Genomic DNA, 27,292 nt, shown 5'->3' on the forward strand with positions numbered 1-27,292 from the left:
ATTTCAGGTGCCACTCACAGTAAAAGTGGCTTGAGGGAAAATAGCTTTATCTTTGAATCTTTAGCACAACATGTTAAAGGTAAAATACTTATGGTTTTATATAAGTTAATTGTGCTGGCACTTCTCAATGCCTGAAACAGATTTTTCAACGTCCTGAAGAGGGATATAAATGTCACTACTGTGTGTCAACATTCATAAACTTGGCTTTGATAGGGAAATTTGGAATAAAACTGTTTGTCCAATAAATATTAGCTGAGTGCCCAAGTGTTTGATTTTATTTCTAGTACTGTACACTCATATTTCAGCGAGAAAAAGACCATTGGTATTGGCAATGTGTGTGGTAATTGCTCTGTGTAATTATCTGGGGCTTGTTCTGTCACCAACAAACACTGGAAATATCATGAGAAGATGACATCTTGTTAATAAATCCAGTACATATGGCTATATTACATTTATGCAGTCTCCGTATGTATGGCAAGTACATTGCTGGTGGAAAAAAATACATTGCTGCCATATTAACTGGCAGGTTTCAACAATTAGAAGGCTGATGTTTTTCTGAAGAAATGACTGATTAGGAGGGTGGGACTGGAATGTCTCTGTGTGTATTTGAGCAAAATAGATGCAAATAGTGGAGCTACACTGATTGACACCAGATAAAGGTCTGACCCATAGGCTATGGATAGGAGAGAGTACACAGTGCCTTGGTGTGGCGTGACAAAAGGATTTTATTTGCATGAGTTTGGAATAATCATGTTACTCAAGTGGCAACCACATGGAGAAATCACACAGAGAATTCCCACATGAGTGCCTATCTGAAGTAATTCAAATCAAGCTGGAATAACTGCATATTTATCACAGCCTAATTGAGACTGTAATGCAGTCCATAGTCTCCAGAGTATTACAGAAAATCATGACCATCTCCTGAAAACGCTCACTGCTTCTGAGCGCAAACCAGGCTGAAATGATATAAAATTTAATCATGCTTTCTTTATTTCCAGCCTTATTTGGTAGGTCAATGGATTATTATTATTATTGCTTTCTGGCAACAGCAAATCCGTCATTCTCTAGTTTCCCCACCTTGAAAATAGTTTGTTCTGATTTTATAGTTGGCATCATCCTCAATAGAAAACAAACATGCTGCAAGTCCTTGAAAGAAGGGCAAAGAAACATAAAAGGAAAAAAAATCCTCAAATCATATTTAGCCCCATCTGGCCTTAGAAAAACATGGGATCAAGTACATTTTCCAGGATGGCTGCCTTTCAAGGGAAACAAAATCTGGATATTTCTATGTCTAGACCACAGAGGGAAAAAATGCTTTAGTGCTAATTAACCCACTGAAAGTATAAAAGCCCTGAGTGGGATTAGGCAACATACAAGGAAGTTAGCAGCTTTATGCAGCCAAGGGACATGGAGGGAGTGGTTAGGATAAAAGAGTGGGAGGCAGATCTAGGTCCTATTGCTGACACAGGCTTGCTATGTGGCTTTAGGTGAATGAGTCAACTAACTTCTTTCTGTCTTGTTTTTCCTCTCTGTAAACTGGGGCTAGTGACATACTCTTCCCTGTAAAACTCTTTGAGATCTACAGATTTAGGTATTATAGCTGCAGATGGGATGTAGTTAATGAACCATCTGGTCACTGCTTAAGTATAACCATTTTCTGCAAGATTATGTGCCTGGAATCATAGAACACTAGAACTGGAAGGGACCTTGAGAGGTCATCGAGTCCAGTCCCCTGCCCTCATGGCTGGACGAAGCACCGTCTAGATTATCCCTGACAGGTGTCTGTCTAACCTGCTCTTAAATATCTCAAGTGATAGAGATTCCACAACCCCCCTAGGCAACTTATTCCAGTGTTTCACCACCCTGACAGTTAGGAAGTTTTATGTTAGGTTTCAATTGTTTAACAACTGGGCTCTCAGTATGTAAAAAAAAAAAAAATCACATACTTTGTGATTAGGACGTGTGGTTATAAGGATGTGTATGTGTTACTTGACTGTATATACGTTACATACATTTCTCATCATCATTAGAGATCAGTAAAAGAGAGGGCTAGGGAGTTTTACAGCCATCAGTTACTGGTCAGAATATTCGAATATCATGCTCTAGGTTGTCATGTTACCTTACAGGAGTCGCTAGGCATGGGAGCCATGCACATGGCTTCCATTATTGCTCTTATTTTTAAAAAATGCTGATTCTGATTTAGTGCATCTGAAAGTGCAACTTCATCCGGCACATGCTTCACCTTGCTCCTCCAGTCCTCCTCAATCCCTGCCTGCAACCACCTGCTATTTCAGTATGGAGCAGCAAATGGAAATCTTCACCATGTGCCAGTTATCTGAGTTAAGCAAATATCCACTGGGAGACTAGAATGAGACCAAACAATCTTCTTCTAACTCGTAACTTAAGAGACGTGTCTCAACAGAAGTGGGATTGTCTGGTATTTGGGATTTATGTCCTGCTCCTTTACCAGCTTTCTCTAACTCCTTGGCAACCATCTCGGTTCCCTCCACTGGTCTCTCTGTGCTTCGGTAGCAGTTTGTACCTCTCTCTCCCTTCCTTCCTCCCTCCCTATTAAAACACATGGTCAGAGTGAGTGAGGCGCTGAATGCTGCTCAGGGAACTGTTCCTTCCTCATTCTGAATTACATGCTACCATTTCTCTGCTTAGGGCTTGGCTTTACAATCTCTGGGGAGAGAAGAGATTATTGGGGTGGGAGAGAGATGCAGGCTGATGGCTGGGAAGTGGGCACTACTGTGCCATCAGTAGAGTTAGAGGAAAGGAGGAAGGATGAGCAGAGTCAAAGGCAATAAAAGTGACAAGAGCAATATTCAAATCTTCCTTAAGCATCATGCAGATTTCCTGGCACTGGAATTTGGCCTCCCTTCCAGGTCTCTAGAACAAGATGTAAGGATAACACATTAACTCCCTGTGTTCTTTAGTACCTGCCTACTATTTGGATATTTAAATCACCATTTAAGAAATACCTAACTTGATTTTGTTAGATCTTTTCCTATAACTTGCCATTCTGAGGTGATCGAAGTAGCACAGTGACTTAGAACAGAAGAAATATTGGGGGATCCAAACCAATGTACTCATCGGGCTAGCAAATCACCCCCCTAAAATCCTGTTTTCTCTGATCTGTTTCCCTTGTTGTCTCCTATCCTTCTGCCTTTAGTCTCCTAATTTACAATGTCTTCCATTCGTCCTGCATCTCTTAAATCCCCCCTCCACATTTCTGGACTCCTCTTTCCTTCCTTACACAAGTTATGTGTTGCTTTTCAGCAACAGAAGCACTGAAAACCACAAGAAACTGAGGAAATAAAATGACTGGGGTTGGAAGAGTCTCTGAGCTTGGGAGACAAATAATTCAAGCCAGGGGATCTGCAGAAGATAGGATCAACTTAGTGAGAAAGGAAGATGCCTGAACTACTTGGATACTAGATGGATCTGATAGCTTACATTCTATTTTGTGTGTCCTCACCTGTGCTGGCAGGATATGTGGAGTTGAATAACATGAACCTGGAAAAAAGAACATGGGGAAAAACCTCTTTTCTGGAGAAAAGAAATTCTAGGTAAGTGGGAATCAACTCTGAGGAAGAACTGGGTCATGTGTTTTTCATTTCTCAGGTCAGAAATTTTGGACTCAGTAAGAGCAAAAGGATGAGGAGTCTTTCTCTTCCCACAGTGTAGGCAAGAGCAGCTGGGTGCAGGGATGCTGGAAGAATTTGTATGGGGGGGAGCTGAGAGCCAGTGAACCAAACTGTAAACCCTGTACATCATGGAAACCACTTCAAGCTGAAGGATGCAGCAGTACTCTTCTCTTATCCCACCTCCTGAATTCCAGCACCTATGGCTGGGTGGCAGGAGGTTGGAGCAAGGAAAGATGGAGAACAAATCTCTTCCAAGACAAAGAGTAAACACTGAGCAAGAGTGTGGAATTCAATGGGGAAAGCAGAATGTAGATGAGAGACTGCATTGCAGAAAGTAGAAGCTGTCATTGGGGGAAAGCCACATATGAAGTGCATGGGTGGTGGGTGAAGGCCTGGCATGAGGAGGCAAGCCCCAAACCCACTCTTTTCATACCAACCAGACCCCATTGTGGCCACTGGGCCCTGCCCTGAACCCTCATGTCCCTCTATTATGCCCACTTCCCCCCCCCCCCAACACTAATGCATTTCTCTCCCCCCCTCAGCACTGGGCACTGCGCCAAATCTGCTCCCCCCTCCTGCCTCCCAAAGTGCCGAGCAGCACTAGCTTCCCCGCTGCCCCCCCCCCCCCCCGCCCTGTTCTGACCCCAGAGGCAACCAAACCACAGCAGGAGCCCCAGCCTTCCCCAGTAGGCAGAAACATGGTGGGTGGGGCCACTTCAGTTTTTTAGTGAAAGCAATGCCTCCCCACGCCTATATTGTCTGCCCCCCATAATGAAGTGGTAACATTCCGGTTTATTTTGGCAGTCCTGAATGAGCCTTAGTGAGCTCACTTCGATTTTTTCCCCTATTCTCTTTTCCACACTTCAGTCCTAAAATGTGAACATTATTTTCCCTTCCCAAAAATTTAATGTGTTTAGAAGCATTTATGTGTTTATGTGCATTACATTTTTAATTTTTACCCTACTAATACCCTGCCAATAGTGTAAATAAAGTATACTTTAGAGGAGACAACTAGAGGGGAAATCAAGTTAACCAACCTTTGAAAGTTGGTAAGCACATTTGTTAAAACAAGCTAAGATGTAATAACCTTGAGGAAATTTGTTTGAATCTGGAGCTTTGCTGTAATATATTTTAAATCCTGTGTCAGATACAACAGGCCAAATGATTAAACTAGAGCTGTGAAAAGCCAGGCTGTCAAATTAATGATGATGTATAACCTGTGATCCTATACAATTATATGTAAAGAAAAGAAACCCTTTGAAAAGTCTAGTGGTATGTTCAGTCTTGGTTATTTATGCTTTTATTATTAATGTATTAGTTATTCATACTTTTAAAATTATAAGAAAAATATTGATCTTGGGGACTTTTTCTTATTTTAAAAGTATTATTTTTAAAAAATAGGAAATTCACCCTTTCTCTTATATTAGTATTCAAGTATTTAAATAAACTCATTTTAATATTGCTTGAAAAGTAAAGCATTCTTGTTATTCTTTGTTTGAAGATAGAGCTTCCACCTTGCTTCAAACAGAGCTTATGTATGCAGGATAATGTCCCAATTCACCCACTTCTTGTGGTCAAACTTTATTGGTAGCTCGAATTATACCACCAAAATACAAACCTTAACCCAAGTTTTCCCCCAAGTGTTTTTCCCAGGACTTCTCGTCAGGACATTTTATGTTGCAGCCCTTAGTTCCCTCTGACTCTAAAAAGATTCTACAGGCAACCTAGTTGAAGCTAACAAGATTCATCTCCCTGCATGGCTGTACTCAACAGCTAAGTGGATGGTGCTGATAGCTGAGTATAGAGTAGTGTTTCTTAAACTTTTTAAGACTGAGGAACACCAAACAATAATTGTTTTTATGAGGAACACCAAGGACTTTTTGTTGCGCCAAAAAAAAAAAAAAAAGATGGGGGGAAAGTTATTGAGCAAAAAAGATCACCTGCCCTTTTTAGGGCGGCCCTTTTGATCTCTGTTGAATTCTGTTGTTCTCCGCAGCACACCTCCAACTGTGTTTGGTGTGCCATGGAACACAGTTTTAGAAACACTGGTATAGAGTAACTTGCAATAGTATACCGTTCCTAGAAAGATACTGAACAATCCTTCCATAATGTCTCAGATTCAGGCCAATGGCAGGTAGCATACTTCCTTGCCATGTCAGGGCAAAAGATAGGTGCCTCTGTCCCCACTCAGAAAAGAGTCTTCCACCACCACTACCCTACAACTCCTCCTGGGAGCTGTGGCTGCAGACCTTGGGAGTACATGGCTTCTCTTCTTCCACCTTACAGGGTGATTGCTCATCACTTTTTTCAGGGGAGCATAACAGTTCTCCATCACCATGGTGGGTTGGTTGGGTGCAGGGGTGGAGGGAATTCCTCATGGGCATGGATGCTTTTCAGTCTGCCCACCTTCTCCTGTAGCTCTCCCACCTGCTTCCTGAGAGGTTCTCAGTAGCAGGCACCTTTCACATTGAGGTAACCCCTGCCCCTACCTGGTTTTCCGTGAGTGGGAAATGCAAGCCACAGTCTGCAAAACCACACCACTCTGGGTAGAGGCATCCATGGTCAGGATGTTTGTCTGGGTAGACAGGAGCAGCATTGGTACTAGCAATGTGGCCCTTCCTAACCATAGTGGCTATATTAGGACTCCCTCCTATTAACTCCCTCTCAAACTCCCCTGTTTATAGTCCCCTGGTTGCTTAGCCTCTGGCTTTTAAGGCCTTCTCTCCTAGGTCAGCCTTACCCCATCATTACCCCTCTGTGTCATCAGAAGGCTGATTGAGGCTGATGAAAGATGATCAGTGGTGATCAAGGGAATGTCCATTTGTGAACAGGAAAAAGTGTTAAAATCGTCAAATACATTGGTTGCTGTAAATAGTCATTTCAACTGCATTACAAAAAACGCTTTTTCCCATTCACACTAGCTGTTAAAATCATGGTGGAACCCAGTTTGTCTACACCTGTTGAAGTACTATTTTTCAACTGTTTTTTTAATTTTATTTTTTAGCTGATGTAGCTATGATTTTGACTTGATGCCATCCCATATGCACCTTCTATGAAAGATACCAAGGCTACTTTGTGAACTACTGAAGCTCCAACACTGATGAGCCATTGTGGTAAGCTTTAATATCGAATCATTTCCATCCTTTGGATTTATTCTGCTGCCCATCTCGGTAATATCTGGACATTTTCCATGTCATAAGAATGCCCATACTGAGTCAGACCAAAGGTTTTTTTGGTCCAGTATCCCATCTTCCAGCAGTGGCCAATGCTAGGTGCCTCAGAAGGAATGAACAGGTAATCATCAAGTGATCCATCCCTGCCCTGTCACCCATTACCAACTTCTGACAAACAGAAACTGGGAACACCATCTAATAGCCATTGATGGGCCTATCCTTCAGGAATTTATCTCATTCTTTTTTGAACCCTTCTATTGTCTTGTACATCATATCAATATCAATAGCAAAGTCCTTAGTGAACTTTGGGGAGCCTCCGGCACATTGAGAGTCAAAATTCTTCTTAAAATAGGATTTTTTGTTTTTATTTTTTCAACCTTTTTATTAATTTCCCCCTTTTGGAGGTGGGGTTGAGCGCTTAGGCTATGTCTAGACTGCAAGCCTCTTTCGAAAAAGAGCGTCTAGACTGCAAGCAGTACTTTCGAAAAAGCAAGCCGCTTTTTCGAAAGAAAGCAGCGAGTGAGTCTGGATGCTCTCTTTCTAAAAAGCCCTGTTGGCATTCAAGAATGCGTTTTTTCGAAAGAGCACTTTCGAAAAAAGGCGTTCTTCCTCGTGAAATGAGGTTTACCGCCGTAGAAAGAAAAGCCGCGTTCTTTCAATTTAATTTCGAAAGAACACGGCTGCAGTCTAGACGCAGGTGAAGTTTTTTCAAAAAAAGACTACTTTTTTCGAAAAAAACCCTGGACACAGCCTTAGTATAAAAGGGGATGTCAAAGTAGGGTCTACTGATCCTGTGGAGAGAACTTTAAACCCATAGTAACATTTGCTATCATTTTAAATCTCTCTCACTGATTTTGAGCTATCTTTTCTTCCTAGACAGTCATTTATTTAAAAGCATCATCTTCACAAACACCCCCAGTGATGTTATAGCATGACTCTTGCACCCGAAAATCATAGCAATTTTTATCTATGTATATAAATGTGTGTGTATCTGTTTTCTTTATGTGCAAAAATTCTCTAACCTACTAGCTGTGATTATACAAAATGATCATATTGCCATTTTTAGATAACAGCTTCACTGCAAAATACTTGGAAATACTTGCAAAAATATTACAGTGATGCAAACATATCAGGAGACCTGGATGCTATTCCCAGTTTTGTCACTAGCCCGCTTGGTGATCTGGGGCAACTCATTTTAATCACTCTGTAGCTCAGTTTCCCTTACTGTAAAATGGGGATAATGACACTCTCCTCCTTTGTAAACTACTTTGAGATCTACTGATGAAAAGCAATAGATAGGAGCAAGGTATTATATTACTAATTGTATTATTTTATTGTCCTGTTTGACTTTCTGTTTGCATAATAATCTCATTCATTGTCTTTGGTTTGCTGAAGAAAAGCAAGAAAAGGAATGACTCAAAGAGTTAGTTTAAAGTAACTGATATTAAGGACATTGTAATTTTTCTGATTCCCTCAGAGTGTGTGAGGAATTGTGGCAGATTTTGTTGTCATAGCTCCTCAGGCACTGACCTCTGCTGGGTCACAGGGTAAATGATATTAAGCTAGTTGTCTAATTCCACTTAACATTTTAAGCAACTTAATGTAGTCTTGCTTTAATATAGACAAGAAACAAAAAAGGCTGACAGCTTGTACTAAAATGAGTGCTAAAGATCCTGCTCCACCTGGTTGCTTATTATTCAGTTTAACCAGCAGAACGGGGATAGTATTTTCTCATTATCACCTACCCTTTTGCATGTTCATATTGCCCAACATGTGCTTCATGTTTTCTAACCAAAATGAAGATAGCCCCAGTCCTGGAACACAATACAATCACTTTCTGAGTGGCCCAGGTGTTCTTCTTTTGCCTCTCTCTGGCTCTTGTGTTCACAAATTTCTGTCAAGACCAAGTTATGCCAGTTATTGGCAAAACTCCCATCAGCTTCAGTAGAGCCAGGATTTCACTCCGTGGAAGAGGAGACCCACTTAAAGTGTGTTTGCTTTTGCTTGTTGGGGATCATTGTTGATTATCTCTGTAGTGTAATGATCTCACCTTTTGGTGACTAACCTAGCAAGATGCTACCAGAGATATCTACTGTAGCCCCAGACATTTTCCTTTATTTCTAATATTACAATTGCCAATTTGTGGCCTGAGGATCAAGTTATAATCCTAGAGATATGGGTATCTTAAATGATCTCATGTGGTATTACTGAGTGCCCAGGAGTAAAACACTCAGACCCATCAACTCCCGTACTACGGTATGATCAAAAATTAAATGGGCCTAAACTACGAAAATATGAATCTTGAGCTGAATTGTCACAAAGTCTTTATTTTCCAATTTTCTATATTGACATTTTGGCAATCAGGCCTGTTTTGAAAAGAAACATATTGCTTTTTCTTCTATCAAATAACTAATGTACTCTGGATTGCTTAAAGCACAACAAAATCCAGCAATCTCGAACACCCAGTCTCAAAACACAAACTACTATTTATAAGTGGGTCCTTTCTCTACAACAAGCTGAACTATATCCCAGATTGAAACCCTTTGTTTGTACTGCGGAAGATGTTTACAATACAGTTCAACTATTATATTTTAGGCCCACATCTAGATCTTACTTTGACTATCCTTTTGCTAATAGTGAGCTAGAGCAGGAATTATCAAACTTCATTGCACTACATCCTGCTTCTGGCAACAAACATGAAACCAGGAGGAGAGACCGAAGCCTGCGACTGCCTAACCCCACCACCACCACCACAAAAGGAGGGCTATAACATGAGCCCTGCTGTCCAGGGCTGAAGTCCCAGGTTCGCAAATCTAACACCAGCAGTGGTGACCTCATTAAAATTGGGTTGCCACCCACTTTGTGGTTCTGACTCACAGTTCAAGAACTGCTGAGCTAGAGGATTCTGGTTCTAAATGAGGTTACATGGTGGTATTCATATCTGCCCTTTTTAAGCAAAAGTTGTTGATATTGGCAAAATACTAGTTTGGATATATAGATACAATAGTCATGTACAGATAGCCCTGCTACAGGTTGTAGACACATCTCAAACCTGCGCCCTTTCAGGATTCCTGAATTCAGTCATGAATAGAGAGATGGTTGGAGAAGTAAATGGGTGAGATTTGTCACTAGGGAGGACAAATTGTAGTGAGGAATATTAGGATATGACATTAACTGATCATGAGGAGGTGAGGAAAAGAAAGAAACAGCCAGAGCCACATGGAAGAACCAGAATCAAGCAGAGTCTCCTCCAGCCTTTCAGACCTTGAAAAGATTTAGGTTTGGTACAAATTCTATACTGATGTTCAGGCTGCTTCTTATTTTATTCAAACTGATTCCATTTTCTATGGCTATATTTACAGTTATATATTAGTATAATCTATCTATCTATCTATCTATCTATCTATCTATCTATCTATCTATCTATCTATCTATCTATCTATCTATCTATCTATCTATCTGTTTTGCTCTGTGATATCTACAGGTATAAACAAATGGTTATTGTAACAAAGACTTATGCTCCTGAAACAGATTTATCCCATCAAGAAAGCACTGATTTTAAGTCTCTGAGATATTGAGAGAAAGGAAACTTGGTCGGCTGATGAATTGGAGGAAGGAGAGAATGCTGGTAGGGTGTACTACATCCTACTCAAATTCTCATTTGGACACCATATCAGGATGTGCTTTTCATTTTGGTCAGGGGAATTGATTTTTTGCAAGTGGTTGTTGGCAGGTAGAGCAGCATCTGAAAGAAAGAAAACTGAAGAAGCCAAGTACTGCATTCAAGGCTCAGAAAACAGTGCTGGAGACACGTACAGCATGATACAGTTACAATATTTTTGTTTCTGTATTTTTTTAACACAAAGAAAATAATAAACCACCATAAATACCAACTCCATGGCTCTGTATTTGCTGGAGGAGTTTAGTGGACAGAACACAACATCCAGTGAGTCTGTAGTAATTGAAGTCAGAGATTTTTGTCAATGACTTAAGTGGTACAGGATCAGGATCAGGACTCAGCAGAATAATCAGGGAAATAATCTGTCCTTGACAAATTTTAATCAACATGTTGTGTCATAGGCGGGGCTGAAATAATGGGTTCAGTGAAGGAGGTAGAAACCTAAAGCTAGCTAGCTAGCTTTCTTTCTTTCTTTCTTTCTTTCTTTCTTTCTTTCTTTCTTTCTTTCTTTCTTTCTTTCTATACAAATGAGTTTGGGAAAGGGCTCTGTTGAGGAAGTTGTGTTCTTGAGCAACTTATAGAATTGGGGTATTACTCCTGGTGGAATTCTGTGCCAAAAATTAAATTCTCTATGCAATATTTTAAAATTCTGCATATTTTATTTGTCAAAATAATACAATATAATCATGTCAGTTTCAATTATTTTGGTAATTTATTTCACAATGCCTGTCAACGAGAATGTCTGTAATAACACAGACAATCAATAACATCCAGGAAATGTGTTTTGACAAATAGATTCCTTACTAGGCATATTAATACAGAACTTTGAGTGATGATTTATTTAAACTACAATACAAAAATGTATCTCCTGAACTCCTGAGAACTGATGCAAAGGCTTGGGGGAGTGAGTTGGGGTAATGGAGGGCAAAGGAAGTAATTGTCGGGAAGGAATCTGGGAGTACAGTTGGATGGTTTTGGGTTGTGGGTAAAAGAAGTATAGAATATTTTTTTGGGTGCAGTGGGATTGTTAGGCAGTTGGGAACATGGCTGAACCTTAGCTTCTTCCATTCATTCAGGCACATGTGCCCTGTCCCCCTGCACCACTCGACCTCTCTGTTCCCATCTGTCCCTTCATCCACACTCCCATTTAGCCCAGGCCCCAGTCTGTGGGTTGTGGGTAAACCTAGGATATAGGGAGGCAAGCCCCCAGCTGTGCCCCTTCTGCCTAAGACCCCACCCCTGTGACCTAGGGTCCCTGTGGGAGCCAAGCCCTCCCCTGCCAATGAAGGTGCACGGCACCGGACTTCTCCCCTCAACGACAGGGAGGGAGTGCTGTGCACAGTCCCAGCCTTTCCTGGGGTACAGGGAGGGTGGGCAGTACATGGCAGGCAGCCCCTTTGGTCCCAGAGCATGGGCAGTGCCTGGCTCCAGCCTCTCTGACCCTGAGAGGGATAGTGGCAAGGCTATAGCCTCGGCAGAGCTGAAGCCCAGACAGCCCCAGGAGACTGGGAAAGCCACACTGAATGAGGGGGGACTGGGGTCCGAGTATGAGCGGGGCCAGCTGGGCAATTTGGGAGGGCATTGGCTTTCCCTTCTTCCTATACCTGTCACCCATGCCCCAGTCTGTCCCCTTCACTAGCCCTTCTGAACCCCGGGTCAGTATGACTCCTGAGCAGCTCCTTGTGCACCACTTTCTGTCTTCCTCTCCATATCCCATGCCTCTTCGCCTGGCCCCACAAGTAGAATGCTGTGGGAAATGCAGCCTTTCCTCCTCCTATTGACTGCTGGCTGCTACGGGCTGTAAGCAACTGCCCGGTGTTCTGGCGCCTCTAGGGAGTGAAAGGCATAACTGCAGCGCCTCTCTGCAGAGAAACAAATCTGTGGGGAGGTCATGACTTCTGTATGTGCCCAGTGGCACAGCATTCCTCCAGAAGTCAGGTCTGTAGGTTCATTCTATCTTAGGGTTTTATACTGTTGCCCATCACCGTAGTATCTGAGCATTTCCCTGTAAAATCAATAGCAGAGGCATGTTTGCTTCCTGAGTCCGTAATCTCAGTCAGCGGTGATACCAGAGGGGCAGGGGAAGGGGAAGAATGAGTTGTAGGGTCTTCTGCATACAGGTGGCTATCTGCACCTGGGGAACCACCGCTGAAATGAGGGTCTGGATGGAATAGAAGATGGATGAAACCCTCTGCTACAGGCCAACACTAGAGGCTACAGGCTACATTGACTAGACAGACAAGACATAATTTGCAAGGTTCTATCAGGGTGGAAAGGGCAAGGCCTCAGGTACAAGGGCAGGGCTGGGGACCAGAAGTGGTACCTAGGAGCCTCAGGCCCTTTCGAGTCAGCAGGCCCTGGAGCAGGAACCCCTTTTGCTCCTTTCCCCATTGGCAGTCATCCTGCAGTCTGTCGGCAGCCCTGCCGAGAGGGTCCTTAAAGTGCTGCTGTGGCAGAACTTTAACATCACTGCCCCGTTTTGTCCACCTCCTTCCCCTGTTGGTGGTCTTGGCTTACGTCAGGCACAAGGGGCTTTTTCCTGAAGAAGGGGGGGGGATGACAGAGACAGACTTGAAGAAGGGAACAGCATGAATTTAGTAGCAGCATGACCCGGTGGGCTGACTTTATGATATCGCTGAATGAGTTCATGTCTTTCATTAGCCAGTCTACTCAGCAAGAACCTGTTTATACATCCTCACTTCACCAGTCCATCTGCCAAGAAACTTGGCTAATGCTTTTTACATCCATTTTAAAAAGGGAAACAGGTTCATGGATGGCATAGAACTTGCCTTTTTCGTTGCCAAATTAATAATTTTCAGACTGAAGAAGTAGATATGCTGCTTATCTACAGGATGAAGATCATTCAATGGCAATAGATAAGCATAAAACAAATATGTTGCCAACAGCCTTTGCTTTCCAGCTATCTACCCTTGGGACTTTCCCAGCAAATAAACATTGAATCACTTCTGTACACCTTCATTCTTTGAAATTATGGCAGCTGCAATTGTGTTGCTATCCCCTCTGACTCTTTTACAACCTGATAATTGTGTGTGTGAGATAATTGTGTTTCTTCAGGGCACAACTAAGACCTTTTTCAAGTTAGGTTAGGGCATTTTGCGATGCTTACTGTCTTTTCAATTTTCCCTGGCTAAATCAGCTGTTCATGCTGTATGTGAACAGTAAAAGTTTTAACAGTGCATATGCAATTTGTTAAAATGTAACCTGCTTGCATGCTTCATGTTGTCAGGAAATATGTGAATCTTTTTCCCAAGGGCAAAAGCATTCTTACTAGGAAGTGCTTTTGCTGTGAAATTGTTATATATCTAGATTTACACATCCATCTGGACACATAGTTAAGGATATCTGATGCACGAGAAATGTTCTTACAAGCATATCCCCATGCCCCTCAGACTTTTATTTTATGGAAAATAATCAGTTTTTGGAGAGAGGGGTTGCATTAATTTTACGCCAAAAAAAGGAATATCTACACTCAATACAAGTATGAACTTAATTTTGCTCTCCACTGAGGGTATGTCTACACTTGCACCCTCTTTCAAGAGAGGGATGCAAATGAAGACATTAGAAATTGCAAATGAAGCCAGGATTTAAATGTCCCTCACTTCATTTGCATATTCGCATTATGGTGCTATTTCGAAATAGCGCTATTTTGAAATAACAGACGCTGTTAAGACGTGGTTATTTTGAAAGAAAACCGTTCTATCGAAATAATCCTTATTCTTCATACAATGAGGTTTACCAGTTATTTTGAGAGAAGGGTTTTCTTTTGAAATAACTGCGTCTTAACAGCGTCTGTTATTTCGAAATAGCGCTATTTCGAAAAAGCGCCATAAAGAAAATATGCAAATGAAGTGCGGGATATTTAAATCCCAGCTTCATTTGCAATTTCGAATGTCTTCATTTGCATCCCTCTAGCAAAACAGGGTGCAAGTGTAGACATACCCTAAAGTAGTTCCTGATCTACTAGTTTACTGGTGTAGATCAGGAACTACTTTAGCGAAGATTCTCATTATTTACATCAGTGTAAATGTAAACAGAACTAGACCCACAGGATCTAATTCAGTAGAGGGCATTTCCTCATGTTTATATGAGAGCTGATTGGGAATTTAAAAAAAAAATTTGTTTTACTCCAAAAAGTGCTGATTTCTCTAAACCAAAACTTCTCCAAAAAACTGCATTGGTTTTGACACAGTGTTTATTGGGAAGTTTCTCAGATCCAGGACAGAATTTCTGGAGAGATGCAAGAGAGAAACACCCTAGACTGCCTAGCATACCTGTGGTTATGGCACTCACGAAGGACGTGGGAGACTTAAGCTGAGTTCCTTGCTCTGAAGCAGGCTGACTGTGATCTAGATTTCCCACATCACCAGGTGTGCGCTTTAACCACCAGGCTATTGTCCATTCTGGAATGAGGGTCTCTCTATCTTTCACTAGTTCTTTTTTCTCCACAGAATATTGTCAAAAGTGGTGTTTTTCATTCTAATGTAGAATGGAAACAAGTATCTAAACCTCAGCATTTTTCACAGCATTGAACTCCTGTTTTCCAGATATCCCTTATTTCCACCAATGTAACTGTCCTGATTTCAGTGGAGTTACACCAGCCCAAATATGGAGTAAATCAGTAATGAACTGCATCCCGGTGCTTTTATTTGTCACCTCAATGCGCCCATGAAAATATTTTAAATGTTGCATGTTTTGGTGCTGCACCATATTTCCCCCAAAATAGACACACGGGGATGCCCTAACATACATTCATATTCCAGTGCCAGAATCTGGCACATGCTGACTTACTCATGGCTTCTTCCATTTACTCCTATCTGAAAAAATAACTCATAATAGCATGATTTTCCTAGGTTCTAGGCAGCTTTCCAAATAGTGGAGGGAGCATCACACACTTCTTCATCGGATACTTCCAGGAATGAGTATTCCTCTTACAGGTCCTTCTGGGACCGTGCACCTCTACATCTTCCCCTATCTAGAGATGTAACTAAGGAGCCACTGATACCAGTGCACACTGGGGGCAGGATTATTAAGTAAGAAGGTATCATTTTATATGATCCCTCTTAAGAATATAGCCACTTGTTTAATTAATTTAAAATGTAATAATAATGGCTACAGCAATCAAGCAAAGCCAGTCCTCACCTAAATCAAAATGCATGCAAAACTGAATGCAAATCAAACTTCATTTACTTTTTTTTCTTTTAAATAAAGGGGAAGAGTGAGAAAATGAACAATAGGACAAAGGAAAATTAGCTCTTATTTTTTATTAAATTAAAAAGCTTGTCCACGATTTTTGTTAGTGAAATGTCAGAATGATAAGATCTAGGCAAGTATCTAAATGATTAACTCAGCCTCGGTGTGAGGGGCCGACATATGACTTTACACACTAGGTAAGCCCTGTATTAAGGGTTTACCTGGGACATAGGGCTTTGGGCAACCCTTTATCACCATATTTTTTATGATATCATAAAAAATATCACCATAGGCAAGAAATATTCCAGCGTTGAGCACAGTCTGAACAATACCTACAGTCCTCATCAAGATTGGCCCTAAAGAGTTGATAACAATGCTGGGTTTGTAATTAGATCATGTCAGCTCTGTGGCAATAGTTTGGCCTATTGTACAATTCCATTGAACCAAAACTCATAGCTAAACAATCATTAGCTGCCTTCATAGCTTCAATATGTCACACATGCTGCTCTAGTCTTTTACCAGAAACCTCACCCATTTCCCCCAAAGGTTAGATTCTTTCCCCTTAACAACTGCATTTAGTGATCATTGAAATTGTTTGTCACTGATTGGGATGTTCTGGTGTTGCTGCATATCACATATACATGGATACATTGCAAATAAAAAGTGTCATTTGGCTCCAATTCACAGTTTAAAAAGCTAGTGTGACATTCTAAGGATCGCACAGACCAGGGTTTTGTCACTGCCTGCTATGTGATTTGGCTACATCAATGCAGAACTGAAGCGGTGCAGCGCTGACACCAATTGCCTGTCCTGACAAGGTCTCCCTGGCTTCCACCAGCCTAGTCACTCCTTGCAGATTGACACAAACTGCCATTCCTGTGCCAAAACTCCCCAAATCTGCCCTCCCCAAGTTCTTAACTGCCAAACACTTGGACTTTTCTTCTCCGGCTCCCCACTCCCAAAGACATGAAACCGGTCCCCCGTTATCAGCTCAGCTGGGGACATGCACTGCACTGGTTGCACAACCGAGACTCCTTGGGGTAAAAATAAATAAAAAGTTTATTTAATAGAAAAACCACAGATTCAAAGATGAAATAGGAGGGGAAGCAAACACAAGCAAGTTACACAACACAAAATAAAACAAACAGAAAGATGCCTTCGGGCTTTGCCTTTTCAGATTACATCAAATCCTTGTTGAATGCAAATTATCTATTGCCTCAGAATAGTTTCCCAGTGTACCGTATGGGGGGGAGAGGGACATCCCGCATTCACAAACAGCCTTCCAACTTCAAGGCTTTCTCTCAGGTCCTGAATGAAAAAATCAGTTTCAAACTTTCAAGTTTCATTTTTTTAAACCATTTCTCCTCTTCCTGCCAGGCATGGTGATCCAGAGTGAAAGAAATTTCATCTTGTCTCAACACCTTTCCATTAACTTTAATGCTCCACCGTTGTCTTTTCCTTGGGCTGGACAATAGAGGGGCCCTTGGAGCTGGTTTCAAGTAAACATCAGGTTGCTTGGCTAATCGCTTACTGATGTGCTGCGAGGTCGAGCTAAAATATTGTGGATAAATACATACATTTATAACCATAGTCTGGATACATATCTCACTATTATTAAGCTTAGATCATTAGAAGCGTTCATAAAAGACCTTACTCAATATATTTTATAGCACAGCAATATTGTATATAACCAGGTCATTCAACTGCTTATTCTTCAGGGTTCAGGAACCCCACCCTCCAGTCTGCTCTTGAGATATCTGAACACTGATTATAACAGCGAGATTAATTCATTTAAATAAATGGTGAGACATTGTTCTGTGGAGGTAGAATTGGGGAGTTACTGATAGAAAACCAGCAACAGTGGTGAGGTTCAAGTACTTAGGAGGCTGTATCACAAAAGAACAAGGCCAAAATCAGCAAGCATATGCCTAATTTGAAGCATGTGAATAGTCCCAATAAAGCCAGTGGGAGGTGGGGATCCTGAGCACCAAGGAGTGACAGTCATGCCCAGGATGACTCAAGTTTAGGTCTGAAAAAATGGAGCATCCAAAATTAGTGGTTAGGTTTAAAAATTAGTGTTAATCTATACTTGGCCAAGCGTCAAGCCTATTAACTATGGTCCCAGTTATCAAGATTTGGCTGCAAGTGACTTACATGCACTGTTTAGTTTTAATATCAATAATGATAAGCCTTAGTAGTACTAGGAGAGTTATGCCAAGCAAGTCATCCAGAGCTTAAGTAAGAATGGAATAAATGACAAGCTTGGTGAGAACCAGGCATTAATATCTTTTCGGGCTTCACTTTACAGCACTATTGTTCTGCAGGAGATGTAAATATATGTACACTATATATGACCTTATTTTGAAATAAGTATCAGGCTATGGGATGACTAATAAGGTCAAGATCCAGGTACTTTGTTCCATGAGAGTAAAAAACGGACTTCATAACACAAGAATGTTACAGGCATGATAAGGTAATGAAATAGCCTGTCACCAAAATAAAATTAGCAAGGCTGCTCTACTGGACTTTGTAATGACTTTTGATTTTGCCCTTATAATGAACTAAGTAGAGGAAATTTGATTTGAATTTTCCAAGCTGTGTTCCCAGATACTTATGACAAAAACAGATGTTTAAGAAAGCATGAAAGTGTATTTTATTGGATTTATTGTATTTATACTTTCTTATCTAAGCCAGCATTTGTTGATTAATTATAGCATCACGTATAGTGGTTATTCCAATACACTGCACTTCAGAATATGTAGTGCTTAGCTTTGATATCTGGGCAAATACCTAAATGCCAACACAATTTTTAAAAAAATCAACTTGCTTATGCTATTGTTCACCCTCCTTTTATGTTCTCTTTCTGTGGATACTCTAGCCAATCACTTTGCTGCCAGGAAAGTTAATGGAAACAGCAAATTTTAAGCAAATGCTAGAGAATATTAGTGGCAGGAGAATTGTAAACTTATATTTAGTTTATCTAGGTTCTCATCATGGCAAATATTGACATTGGAAATCTGATTCTAAATGTTTTGCTCGCCCAATCAGTGAGCAAAAATATCCAATATTATACATTCAGAGCTTATAGAAGGGAAAGGCTCTGTCCTGTTGTCCTGTTAATGCCAAAGGGATCACCCTCCACCCTCTTCTCCTTGGCTTAAGGGAGTATTTCCATTACAGAATCAAATCAAACAAAAGGACAAAGTTAATTCTGAGTGGAAGATGTACATCCAATGGAATTAATTAAAGATTTCATGGCAGGATCTATTAACCTGGGTTTTTTTTCCAGGCATCTGGATGTTTTAAAAGGTGTTGGATTTTTGTAATGCCAGTATAATTTTGTTCTTGGTTCTTACCTCAACTCCCCTGATGCACACTTTCAGCCCTCTTTTTTTAACAATGATTGTTTTTCTTTTGGATGGAGATTCTCCATCCTGCACAGGCCTAAATGCTAGTAAAAATCTCAAGATTGGAATTATTTATAGAACATTCAACAACTAATATCAAATAGTAAATACATTGAAGAAAATTGGAAGCTACTCACAGGCACTTCACAAACAGAAAAGGAAGCTTAAATTCATTGACTATATTAGTCTCAGTTATTCCCACCATCCTTTCTATTACATTGGTGGGGGAAACTATTCCTCCTAAAGGCTATGGCAGTTGCCAGTACTAAAAGTTGGAAATATATTAGTGATAGAAATGTAGCCGTGTTAGTCTGGGGTAGTTGAAGCAAAATGCAGGACAATGTAGCACTTTAAAGACTAACAAGATGGTTTATTAAATGATGAGCTTTCGTGGGCCAGACCCACTTCCTCAGATCAAATAGTGGAAGAAAGTAGTCACAACCATATACACCAAAGGATACAATTAAAAAAATGAACAAATATGAAAAGGACAAATCACATTGCAGAACAGAAGGGGGATGCGGGGGGGGGGGGGGGAGGGGGAGGAAGGAAGGTAAGTGTCTGTGAATTGATGATATTAAAGGTAGGGAGAGTGGGATGTTTGTGAGTTAATGGTATTACAGGTGATAATTGGGGAAACTGTCTTGGTAATGGGTGAGATAGTTCAAATTCTTGTTAAGTCCTTGTTGGCAAGTGTCGAATTTTAACATGAATGACAGTTCAGAGGATTCCCTTTCAAGTGCAGATGTAAAAGGTCTTTGTAGCAGAATGCAGGTGGCTAAGTCATTTAGAGAGTGTCCTTTTTGGTTAAAGTGGCAAGAAACTGTTTTCTCTTTGTGATCTTGTCTGATATCTGTTTTGTGGGCATTAATCCTTTGGCGAAGTGTCTGAGATGTTTGTCCAATGTACATAGCAGACGGACACTTTCGGCACATGATAGCATAGATTATATTTCTGGATGCGCAGGAATATGTGTTCTTGATCTTATAACTCACTTGGTTAGGTCCAATAATGGTATCAGCAGAATGAATATGTGGACAAAGCTGGCAACGGGGTTTGTTGCAAGGGAAGGTACCAGGGTTGGTATTAGTGTGGTATGTCCTGTGGTGGTTGGTAAGAATCATCTTGAGGTTAGGTGGTTGTCTATAGGAGACTATGGGTCTGTCTCCCAGAGCCTCTTTGAGTATGGTATCCTGTTCCAATATAGGCTGTAGTTTATTGATAATGTGTTGGACAGGTTTAAGTTGGGGGTTGTAGGTGATGACAAGTGGTGTTCTATTGTTGGTTTTCTTGGGTCTGTCTTGAAGTAGATGGTTTCTAGGTATTCGTCTGGCTCTTTCAATTTGCTTTTTTATTTCTCTGGGTGGGTAGTTGAGATTTATAAATGCTTGGTAGAGATCCTGAAGCTTCTGGTCTCTGTCAGTGGGATTAGAGCAGATGCGGTTGTATCAAAGGGCTTGGCTATAGACGATGGATCGTGTGGTGTGTTCTGGATGGGAGCTGGATGCATGTAGGTAACTGTATGAGTCGGAGGGTTTTCTGTAGAGAGTGGTGTCTAATTTTCCATTGTTGATTTGTACGGTGGTGTCCAGGAAGTGGATCTCTCGTGTAGAATGGTCCAGGCTGAGGTTGATGGTGGGGTGTAGGTTGTTGAAATCTCTGTGGAATATCTCCAGTGTTTCTTGGCCATGCGTCCAGATCATAAAGATGTCATCGATGTACCGTAGGTAGAGGAGGGGTGAAAGGGGACGGGAGTTGAGGAAACGTTGTTCTAGGTCAGCCATAAAGATGTTAGCATACTGTGGGGCCATGCGTGTACCCATGGCTGTGCCGCTGATCTGGAGGTATAAGTTCTCAAACTGGAAATAATTGTGGGTGAGAACAAAGTTACATAGGTCTGCTATCAGGTTGGCAGTAGTGTCCTCTGGGATAGTGTTTCTAATTGCTTGTAATCCGTCTTCATGTGGGATGTTGGTATATAGAGCTTCTATATAGAGCTTCTACATCCATGGTGGCAAGGATGATATTATTGGGGAGGTTATCGATGTTTTGTAGTTTCCTTAGGAAGTCAGTAGTGTCTCGGAGATAGCTGGGGGTATTGGTTACGAAGGGTTTGAGAAGAATGTCTACATAGCTGGATAGACCAGTAGTGAGCGTGCCAATACCAGAGATGATGGGACGTCCGGGGTGCCCAGGTTTATGGATCTTGGGAAGTAGATAGAACAATCCTGGTCGGGGGTCAGAAGGTGATTCTGTGAGGATTTGTTCCCGAGTAGCTGTGGGGAGGTTTTTAAGGAGACAGTGTAGTTTCTTTTGGTAGTCCAAGGTGGGATCAGAGAGGAGAGGTTTGTAAAATGTGGTGTTCGAGAGTTGTCTGGTTAGTCTGAGAAAAAATTCTGGCCCCCTCTTCACAGGAGGGCTGTGTCTAGACTGCACCCCTTTTGCAGAAAAGGGATGCAGATTAAACACAGCGCAATTGCAAATGAAGCGGGGATTTAAATCTCCCCCTCTTCATTTGCATGAACATGGCTGCCGCTTTTTTCCGGCTCGGGCCTTTGCCGGCAAAAAGTGCCAGTCTAGACGGGGACCTTTCAGAAAATAAAGCCTTTTCCAAAAGATCCCTTATTCCTAATTTTAAGAGGAATAAGGGATCTTTCACAAAAGGCTTTATTTTCTGAAAGATCCCCGTCTAGACTGGCGCTTTTTCCAGCAAAGCCCCAAGCCAGAAAAAAGCAGCAGCCATGTTCATGCAAATGAAGCGGGGGAGATTTAAATCCCCGCTTCATTTGCAATTGTGCTATGTCTAATCTGCATCCCTTTTCCTCAAAAGGGGTGCAGTCTAGACACAGCCGAGGAGTGGACCCTGTGATGTTCTGCTACGTTGGGATGGGAAAGTCAATTCTGGGAACTTAACTGGAGAGGGGGGAGGTACTGTATGCTGTGGAGCCAGGCTCCTCGGCAGCTCTCTGCATGCAGCCACACAAAGGGAATTTGAGGTTCAGAGAGCCGGGGCCAGATGATCCATTAGTAATTCTTCTTATACACAGGAGGGCACTGAAGAGACTACTCCAGTTCTAATAGTGGGAGCCCCTTTATCATTCTATTGTATAGGGCAGGCTTGGGCAACCATGGATAGTGGGTGGGCCGCATGACTGGCCCTCTTTCACCTCAGTGGGCCATGACCCACTGGGGTTCCATCTGCAGCCCCCTGTTTTCCCTCCTCCCCCATGCACTTGGGCACCGGAGTCCCACATTACCTGCTCCTTCTCCCTCCCACCCAGCTCCACCTGATTCGTCCTCCGACCCCACTCCTCCCTGTCTCTCCCAGAACTGGAACTCCACAAATCAGCTGTTCATAGCATTCCAGCTCTGGGAGGGAGGAGGTGCAGTGAGGATGGAGTGCCAATCTGGCTATTTGTGTGTTCCAAAAATGCTGGGTGGGAGGAAGAGGAGGAAGGCTCTGCTGTCCCACTGCGAGAGAGGCATGTGGGGAAGAGAGGCAGACGAGGAGACCATGGGGCCATAGGCTTGCCTGTCACTGGCACGGGGGAAGGATCCCTTGATACCAAGAACTCCCAACCTAAGTCTAGTGATTGGGCTAGATGCTGGGCACAGGATAAACCTAATCGTGCTATTACTGATGTTATTTTATTTCTCATACACAGAGATGCTATATTATGTAACAATTCAATTTCATTAAAGGCAGAAATAGTAATACCATTAACATTTCAAACACTTTCCATTATAAGACCCTGATGTCAGTTGTGTATAACTGTGCCAAACTTATGCCAGTGAGGCTGAAATTTTCCATATCTGCCGTAGGCTGCTTTTATAGGTTTCATCTACAATGATCCAGGCGTTTCTAAAAGTAAGGTTAGGGACACGTGTTGTTTTCTCATGTTAAAAAATGTCTTAGCATGGTTTCATTGCAAAGCTCTAGCAATTCCATGCTTTGGAGCAAGGACTTGAAATTTGCACTTTAGAAATTTGGTTGTACGGGTGTCAGGAATATGCCTTTTGGTTTCACTGTGAACTCTTTCCAAGTTACATACCTCTGAAAAATGTCAATTCTCGCACACTCTGTTGAGGTTTGTGAGAAGCTGGCAGCTAAATTTCCTAAATATTCCATCTGCAGTGAGCATGCTGCTCACAAAATGATGTGTGAACAGACTGTACAAGTGTCTGCCCCACAGAGTGAGTGAGCATGCATTATCCCAGGACTGCAGTGCTGAGTAGCAATTGCTCCATTGCTCCCTGTAATTGTTCCATTGCTCCTCTTTGCAATCAATCAGAATTGAGAGCGGGGTGGCTCTTCAGGTAGTCTGGAGTAGAGGAACAAGCCCAACGTGAATGAAAAAGGATGAGGAATGGGGCAGAAGGGATTAGGGAACAGAGACAAGGGCTGCAGGAGGGAATGGGAAATAAGAGGAATGGCAACGTTTGTTTCACTCGTTCTTCTAGAATCTGTTCCTGATAGAGGACGTGCATAGGCAACCTTAACTCTGGTACTTCCTTTCTTACGTGCTTCACTTTGCAACCTTAGAGTTCTTTTAACATGTCTTTCCTGCAATATACATTGTATACAAGAGTCCAAAATGCATTAGACGCTGTGCAAACATATAGAAAAATACATTCCCTATTCCAAAGGGCTTACACATATGGCTGTACGAGAAAAATAATAACACCAAATCTGAGTGTACCTGAATGTTTTTTTGGTTGAACCCATTTCTAGTCAAAAGATTTTCAATACTGTATAACAAATTCTAACAAAATGGTGGAAATGGTTAATACCTGGTGTGATTCCTAGTTGTCACTTTCTCAGGTTAAGTCTTAATAATCTGTACAGAATAATAGAATCCCACAACCTCTTTGCTTCTACTGGAGGACAGAGGTCTTATCGTAATGAACTTTAGAATATGCTGTGCTGTGCAGTACATTATGTAGTAGTCAATGAAATATCACCACATTTTGCAAAGTGTAGTATTTCTTCCTGGTAAGATGTGAGAGACGTTTGCACATGGCCACCTCTTCAGCAATTACAGTTTTTCTTCCAAAACAAATTTTAAGGTAATTGCCAGGAAAAAAAAAAGGAAGACACTGAATATGGAAAAAAAAATCAGTTACATCAGTTCAAATACTAGGGCAAATAACAAATGTAATTAAAAATGAAACATTACAAAAAAATGGCCTCACAGATTTTATAAAACATTCAATAAAGTGCATCCATTTAGCCCAACATGCTTATAATAGACTACATTTGAGTGCACAATTTTTCTTAAAAGGACAGCAACTGTATTTTTGTTGCACACATCTGCTAACCACTCTTAATATCCTTGGCTAACAAAGTTACTCCTGACTGCAGGAAAAAAATTGATGCTTTAAGAAACATTTCCCCTTCATGTAGTCCGGCATATTTCACAGGTCTGTGTTCCCACAAAGTATAGCTGAATAATACTAAAACTTTATACGTACATTTCCTGTGAGAAACAGATCACTGAGTCTGGAACAAATTCATTACCAAATGAAATCTAGAGTCTGCTTTCACTAGACACACTTTAGTAAGCCTGAAACAACAGAAGGACTTGCATCTTATTAACTAGTTCTAATCCATATTCTAGTTGCAGTCAGTAATACCATTTAATAGTAGGTTGACTGACTCTTCCCATTATAAAGACCCCCTTTTCATCTGTTTATGACATTGCCAAACTTTAAGGCTACGTCTACACTGGTACCCTTTTCCGGAAATGCTTAAAACGGAACAGTTTATTGTTGTAAGTATTTCCGGAAAAAGCACGTCTACATTGGCAGGATGCTTTTACGGAAAAGCACTTTTTCCGGAAAAGCGTCCATGGCCAATCTAGACGCGCTTTTCCACAAAAAAGCCCTGATCGTCATTTTCGCGATTGAGGCTCTTTTGCGGAAAACACTAATGTTCTGTCTACACTGGCCCTTTTCCGGAACAGTTTTCCGGAAAAGGACTTTTGCCCGAATGGGAGCAGCATAGTTTTTCCGGAAAAGCACTGATGATTTTACAGTAGATCGTCAGTGCTTTTCCGGAAATTCAAGGGGCCAGTGTAGACAGCTGGCAAGTTATTCTGGAAAAGCGGCTGATTTTCTGTAATAAGTGGCCGGAGTAGACACAGCCTAATTGTATGGCCTGAAATTTCCCATGCCAGGCAGAATGTATTTTTTGAAAAATTTCAGCCAAAAATGAGGTTATAAAAATAGGTTGTTTTACCCAAGTTAAAAATTTCTGGTGAACTTTTCTTTAAAAAGCTCTCTCAATGTAGTGCTAAATACTTTGAAAATTCAGGCTCTAAGTACCTTACATTTGGCACCCAAAATTAGTGGATTTTTTTACCTTAATCTCTGTGTCTCAATGCTCCATCTTTAAAATGAAGGAATATCACCCTGTTCATCTCACAGTAGCGTTGTGAAAATAAATTGATTAAATTTTGTGAAGCACCCATATACAGTACTATAGGGATGAAGGCCATAGAAAAGCTCATGAAGAGCTCTCTAGACTTGACCGCTGCCACATTTCCTGCCATATTTCCATTCTTCTTTTAGGCATGTGTACTATTAAATTAATGATACAGCAGTAGCCACCCATCTGCAAAAGGTATTGTTTTTTTTTAAATGCAGCAGAAGCTATTAAAGTTTTTAAACTTTCCATATTTTGCCTTCATAAACATTTTGAAAAAGTTATGACATCATTTATAAAATCTCATTTTGTTACCTAACATTCCAAACATTTACTAATGGGCTGTGTCTAGACTGGCCAGTTTTTCTGGAAAATCAGCCGTTTTTCCGGAAAAACTTGCCAGCTGTCTACACTGGCCGCTTGAATTTCCGCAAAAGCACTGACGATCTCATGTAAGATTGTCAGTGTTCTTGTGGAAATACTATGCTGCTCCCATTCGGGCAAAAGTCCTTTTGCGCAAAAGGGCCAGTGTAGACAGCTCAGCTTTGTTTTGCGCAAAAAAGCCGCGATCGCGAAAATGGCAATCGGGGCTTTTTTGCGCAAAAGCGCATCTAGATTGGCACAGATGTTTTTCCACAAAAAGTGCTTTTGTGGAAAAGCGTCCATGCCAATCTAAACACTCTTTTCCGAAAAAGCTTTTAACGGAAAACATTTCCGTTAAAAGCATTTCCGGAAAATCATGCCAGTCTAGACGTAGCCATGCTGTGTTTTCATTCATGGGATTAAAGTTAAGTTCATTTGATAAAGTGACTGTAAAAGTGACAATAGGAATTCATATTTGTATCTCACTGATTTCCAGAGCTAACAGAACCTTAAATGTGGATTGCCTGAATTTATAGCATTCAGGATTTATTTCAAAATGGTTGTTTTTATTTTATGCATGACATGTTATCAGGGTCATTTGCAGTATGACTGCCTCCAAATGTATTGCAAACAAACCTGATCTTTGACATTTATCATTATCATATATCATTCCAGAGTTACGCCTGATTATACATTTTAATTTAGGCACACTTTTGTTCTTTCACTGCTTGCTAACGTTTTCATTTGGGAAGAACAGTTTTCACTAACCCTTCTTTGCAAAATCATATCCATTTCTTGTAATAACCTTACTTTGAGTTGGTTATAAGTTAGTTCACAAATATGGTCTGTGCTGAATCCTTCCATTAACTATCCAGATTCACATGCCTTTGCTTTGTTTCATAGATCAGTAACCTAACGGTTAATTGTCTCATTTGGCAGTCTCTTTGTAACAAGCTGATCTGCCCCTTTAAGAGCCAGGTAGAAGCTAGACCTGTGCTGGAAAGGAATCCAGCTGGCAGGTGCTGCTGGGAATCATCTGACCTAGTGGGACAGCATTTAGTGATTGCAGTTGATGATTCCCAGTGTGGGTTGATGATCCGGGCTGGCCAGCATTTTGTTTTCCTGGCTCGGCACTCAACGTACACTTGGCTGGGGTGGGGGGAGTGGCAGGGGCGTGGACTGGAGGCTTTAAATTAAAGGGACCACAACAAAATGTTTCCAGCCCTTTTTTTTTCTTCTCAACAAAAATTTTCCTGTCTCTGGGGATCGTGAATGAAAAAAGGTTGAGCACCACTGGTTTAGGCCCATATTTGCTCTACCCCTAATGGGGCTGAGTCTCATTTACACTAGGGCACTTTGACACTGCTCGGGGAGAGCACAGGGAC

At 41.4% G+C, this 27,292-nt stretch overlaps 1 long non-coding RNA gene across 1 annotated transcript in view; it reads left to right on the forward strand.

Annotated features, from left to right (window-relative positions):
- Positions 1-27,292, forward strand: part of LOC142826871 (uncharacterized) — an 80,182-nt gene that overhangs the window by 43,905 nt on the left and 8,985 nt on the right. Inside the window, exon 2 of the long non-coding RNA XR_012901140.1 lies at positions 6,655-6,763. This is a non-coding gene — a long non-coding RNA (uncharacterized LOC142826871). The remainder of the gene's footprint in view (positions 1-6,654; positions 6,764-27,292) is intronic.

Source organism: Pelodiscus sinensis, chromosome 1 (assembly GCF_049634645.1).
Source record: "Pelodiscus sinensis isolate JC-2024 chromosome 1, ASM4963464v1, whole genome shotgun sequence".
In the NCBI taxonomy this organism is placed as follows: Eukaryota; Metazoa; Chordata; order Testudines; family Trionychidae; genus Pelodiscus; species Pelodiscus sinensis.